Raw genomic sequence first — 6,377 nt, forward strand, 5'->3', positions numbered from 1 at the left:
TTCTTAATTACATATTTAATTTCACATATGTTACTATATACATGTTAGGTTAGAAAACTAGCATTTTAATTGTATGTAATGAGGGTTCCTTATTCGCTTTATATACGAAAGGTAGGCCTAGATTATATTAACCCCTTCAGGACACAGCCTGTTTGGGCCTTGTGGATACAGATGATTTTTTCAAATTTGACATGTGTTAGTTTTTGTGATAATAACTTGGCAATGCTGTTACCTATCCAAAAACAGAAAATAGTTGCTAGTTAACATTTCCCATATGTCTACTTTATGTTTGCATCGTTTTTTGAACTTCCTTTTATTTTTCTAGGACGTTACAAGGCTTAAAACTTTAGCAGCAATTTCTCACATTTTCAAGAAAATTTCAGAGTCATAATTTTTTTTATTTTTTGGTCGATTGAGCGGTGAGAGGGCTTATTTTTGCGGGACAAGCTGTAGTTTTTATTGATACCAACGTTTTGTACATACAACTTTTTGATCATATTTATTACATTTTTGAGGGATTATATGACCAAAAATCAGCGATTTTGGCGTTTTAATATTTTTTTGTTTTTACGGCGTTCACCATGCGCTATAAATGACAACTTTACTTTATTCTGCAGGTTTATACTATTACGGTGAAACCATATGTATATAGCTTTTCATGCTTTGCAGCGTTTTCACAATAAAAACACTTTTTTTTATAAAATAATTTATTTTTGTGTCACCATATTCTGAAAGCTGTAACGTTTTTATTTTTTAGTCAAGAAAGCTGTGTAAGGACTTGATTTTGCAGGACAGGTTGTAGTTTTTATTGGTACTGTTTCGGGGGAATTGTGACTTTTTGATCACTTTTTATTCTATATTTTGGGAGGGGTGGTGACCAAAAACTAGTGATTCTAATATTGTTTTTTTTTTTTAATGTTCATCATGCTGGAAAAATAACATTATAGTTTTATAGTTTGGGTTATTACGACTGCGGCAAAACCAGATATGTGTACTTTTTTTAAACGTTTTCATTTTTTTCCTATAATAAAATACATTATAGCAAAGAAGAGATTTTTTAACTTATAACTTGTATTTTACACTTTTATAAAACATTTTTATTAACTTTTTGACTTGAAGACCTACAGCGCTGATTGCTGCTATAATACATTACACTACCTAGGTAGTGTAATGTATTATAACTGTCAGTGTAACGCTGACAGTCACTCTGAAAGGAAGCCTATAGGCTTCCGTGCATGGCAGACCCGGAGGACATTGTATGGCCTCCGGTTGCCATGACAGCCAATGGCCACATCCGCGATCGATCCCTGGGAAAGTTTGCTGCTACAACAAATTTTCCCTGTGATGCCATGATGATCACAAGATCACAAGATCAGGACTTGAAGCAATCAGGTCCCGATCATGTCTCCGGGACCAGAGGCAAGTATTAACAGACTATCCGGGTGTCAGCGCCACTCTGGGACACCTGATCGCTCTGTTAACACCCACTATGATTTCACGTCGGCACTGCACAGAGTCCAGCAAGTGTTGACGTGAATTTACAGTGAGCGGTCGGGAGCTGGTTAACTATCCTTCGAAAGGACAAAATGTTGGCTCGAAAAACCCTATAATCTCACCATAGATAAATCACCTTCTATAATGCAGAGCTCCAGCTACAGACTAATGACACCCTGCAGACACTAGTCAGTACACAGATGATTTGTATCTGAACACTGGGACTATTGTCGTGTTTGGGTCTATTTATAAGAAGGTTTGTCCTCATAGGCTTCAATGTGAACGTGTGTGTCAGGTCTTCAGAGTGTAAAAATAAGCTGAACAATCTCTGTGTATGTTATTAAATGAAGGGAATTGTGCTTTTATTCAGTTCTCTTTTTTCTTTTGCCACATATACCAGATTTATTGATTCGTTTTGATGGAATCTGTGTTCAAGCAATTTTTCACAAACCAAACATAAAGACCAATTGTGAAATCCTTCATCTAAATAACCCATGATACATCTTATGATCATAGCAGCAGATTTGTACAGCAATTACTACAGGTTTAGCATAACATTTTTCAATTTAATTACAGTATTCACCCCCTTTTGGTTTATTTTCCTGTTTAGCAGCATGTACCAATTGATTTACACAATATGCCTACCAATTTAAAAGGTACAAAATATTTTTTACTGTGACACAAACAATAATTAAGACAAAAAAACAGAGAGCTTTAATGTGCATAAGTATTCACCCCCTAAAAGTCAATATTTTGTGGAGCCGCCTTTTGCTGCAATTACAGATGTAAGTCTCTTATGGTATTTCTCTATTAGCTTAGCACATCTAGACACTGGGAATTTTTCCCATTCTTCCAGAAAAAACTGCTCTAACTCCTTCAAGTTAGATGTGTTGTGTTGGTGTACAGTAGTCTTCAAGTCAAGGACTTATTGCAGAAATGTTTGGTTTTATTAAATCTGGAGTGGATTCTTCCCCATGCCACATGGTGAGTCAGACTGTTTATTTCACAGTGCCACTCTAGAGTATTTATAGATTCCAGTCATATAACAGCTGTTTACGTATGAAGTTTCTGAAGTTTGACATATTTTGCTATAATACTACCTGTCTTTGCAATATATTTTGTATTATTTTAATGTAATAAGAATATGTTTCTATATTTAGCATTACCTTTGTATATTTAGTATAGCACTATTTTGCCAACCATGATCCAGTTTCAATTTTGTGTAAACCGTGACCCAGTCCGAATTTTATGGAAGCCTCTCTGCACCTATACAAGTTCTACACACATGGATATCACACATGAACTTTTGCTACTTAAGAAAAAGCTCAGGCAGCTTCGGAAAACGAATAGTCACTACCTATTGTCTGCATTGGTGTCACTCTCTGAGAATGACCAACTCTAACATTGACGGGAAGAATAACTAGCAAACAAATCTAAAGAAAATATACATTATTGCCCATTGCTTATTTGCAGCATGCACGCTTCTACCCAGCCCTGCATTGAGCGTCCTGGCCATATCCAAGCAACAAATCAGCTGATCCAAATCGGCGCCCTGCATCTTCTACTGCGCAAGCGCATGTATGCTGAATGGCTGGGGAGGCCAGTGAGAGTCCTTACCACTTGAGTGTGCACCCGCACTATTCAAAAAGCCACCATCGCTCCCAGACCTTATCCAACACTGTAACTATGCAGTGGCGGATTAAGTAGGCCATAGGCCCTGGGCTGTTACCCAAACTTGGGCCCCCCTTCTCCACCGCCGCCCTGTAACTATTGTTAACACTTCCGTTTTGTCCAGACTACTCCCCTTGTCTGTGTCCCCACATACTAACAGTCTCCAACCATCGCTGACAGTATCGCACCGTGTAGGGACACATTCTCCTGACAAGGGGAATAGTAACACTTATCTGTCTATTAGTCCTGGACTGCACAAAGACTTTGTGAAATACAAGGATTTCCTATAATAAACATGTCAGTAGAGATGACAGATTGTCTATAAATCTAGTGACTCACAGGTGACGACGTCGTTTTTTTCCTCTTTTCTTCTCCATCCAGTCCAGACTTCATGACGACTTTCCCCGGCCATGACCCATTTCTGCAGAATTTGCCACTCAGATGTCTTTGGCTCCTCACTTTTCCAACATTTCCACACCTATAAACAAAGATAATATTATCATGGTGCCACACACTATGCCCCTAAATATAATAGCACAAAACACTGCGCCCCTGAATAAAATAGTACCAAACGCTGGGCCCATAAATATTATAGCACCATAGACTGCGCCCCTGAATATAATTGTGTCATACACTGTAGATAGCACCACACACAGCCCCCTGTAGATAGCACTACACACTGACCCCTGTAAATAGCGCTACACAGTCCTCCCCCTCTGTAAATAGCGTCACATAGCCCTACCCCTCTTGTATCTAGTGCTACACAGCAATCCCCCTTAGATATAGTGATACACAGCACTTCCTTCTATATAGTGCTATACAACAATCCCCCCTTGTATATAGTGCTACACAATGTCTCCCCCCTTGGACCTGCAGCTCTTGTAATTGCTCAGTATAATGTCCGCCATAGCTGCCCCCACAGTATATTGCCACCCATAGCTGTCCCATACAGTACAATGTCCCCAATAGCTGCCCCCATAGTATATTGCCACACATAGCTGCCCCATACAGTATAATGCCCTCCATAGCTGCCTCTACACAGTATAATTTTCCCCTTAGCAGACCCTACACAGTATAATGCCCCATAGCTGCTACACAGTATAATGCCCCCATAGCTGCTACACAGTATAATGACCCCATAGCTGCAACATAGTATAATGCCCCCATAGCTGCTACACAGTATAATGCCCCCATAGCTGTGACACAGTATAATACCCCCATAGCTGCTACACAGTATAATGCCCCCATAGCTGCGACAAAGTATAATGCCCCCATAGCTGCTACACAGTATAATGTCTCCATAACGGCTACACAGTATAATGCCCCCATAGCTGTGACACAGTATAATACCCCCATAGCTGTGACACAGTATAATGCCTCCACAGCTGCGACACAGTATAATGCCCCCATAGCTGCTACACAGTATAATGCCTCCATAGCTGCTACACAGTATAATGCCCCCATAGCTGTGACACAGTATAATACCCCCATAGCTGCTACACAGTATAATGCCCCCATAGCTGCGACAAAGTATAATGCCCCCATAGCTGCTACACAGTATAATGTCTCCATAGCTGCTACACAGTATAATGCCCCCATAGCTGTGACACAGTATAATACCCCCATAGCTGTGACACAGTATAATGCCTCAACAGCTGTGACACAGTATAATGCCCCCATAGCTGCTACACAGTATAATGTCCCCATAGCTGCTACACAGTATAATGCCCCCATAGCTGCTACACAGTATAATGTCTCCATAGCTGCTACACAGTATAATGCCCCCATAGCTGTGACACAGTATAATACCCTCATAGCTGTGACACAGTATAATGCCTCCACAGCTGCGACACAGTATAATGCCCCCATAGCTGCTACACAGTATAATGTCCCCATAGCTGCTACACAGTATAATGCCCCCACAGCTGTGACACAGTATAATGTCTCCATAGCTGCTACACAGTATAATGCCCCCATAGCTGCTACACAGTATAATGCCCCCATAGCTGCGACACAGTATAATGTCTCCATAGCTGCTACACAGTATAATGCCCCCATAGCTGCTACACAGTATAATGCCCCCATAGCTGTGACACAGTATAATGCCTCCATAGCTGTCCTACACAGTATAATGCCCCCACAGCTGCGACACAGTATAAGGCCCCCATAGCTGCTACACAGTATAATGTCTTCATAGCTGCTACACAGTATAATGCCCCCATAGCTGTCCTACACAGTATAATGCCCCCACAGCTGCGACACAGTATAATGCCTCTATAGCTGCTACACTGTATAATGCCTCCATATGTGCGTACCTAATAAAAAAACAAAACATAATTACTTACCTATGCCGGTTCTCACGATGGTGGGGGATGCTTCTCCTCCTCTGCACTGTCCCGTGAGTGACTCCGTACAGACAGGCGCGATGACGTCACTACATCGCACCTGCCTGCGCCGAGCCACTCACGGCAGAGTGATTGCTGGAGCGAGGCTCCAGCATTCAACCCGATTGAATCTGCGGACGCAGATTCAGTTGGAAGCGGGACAGCGCGGCAGTTAGCAGCGCTAGAGCGCTGCATAGTTTTTTAAGATTGTGTGCGGTTCGCCCGAACCGCCCATATGATAATCCGCCATTGTAACTATGCACTTAATGATTCATGGAGGAATCGCATCTATAATACTGGGACTGATGAGAAGCGTTTTTGCGTACTTTAACCACTATTGGGACTGACACAAGCTGGTTATTACTCCTCTCAAAGCCATGCATTTTCTGCACAAAATTAGTCCATATCGCAAAGGCCCTGCGACAGACATATATAGCGCATTTAATCTTTAGCACACCACAAGTGTGCAATTATAAAGCTAAACAATTCAATTGGAGATCGCTTTTGCAATCAGGTTCATACACCTAAGTCAAAAACCATTGCGATCCAATATTCTATTTCTATCGTGATATATGTTCGTGATACATTTTTGATGTATTGTTTTTGTTGATAAATATTATGGTATATATTTGATACAGTATATTTTGTCTGTTTGCGTTCATCTACATTTTTATATAAATACATTTTCAAATGCCCTTTTTGTGTGGTGCAGGTTGTAGATTTCTTTTTTGATATTGAAATCACCAGTGTCGCTCGCATGCACAACCATCACGAGGCGAATAGTGAGTCACCGTCTAATTGGAAATATGGTCTTCAAGTCATGCCCAA

The sequence above is a fragment of the Rhinoderma darwinii genome, chromosome 2 (genome assembly GCF_050947455.1).
Source record: "Rhinoderma darwinii isolate aRhiDar2 chromosome 2, aRhiDar2.hap1, whole genome shotgun sequence".
Taxonomy (NCBI): Eukaryota; Metazoa; Chordata; class Amphibia; order Anura; family Rhinodermatidae; genus Rhinoderma; species Rhinoderma darwinii.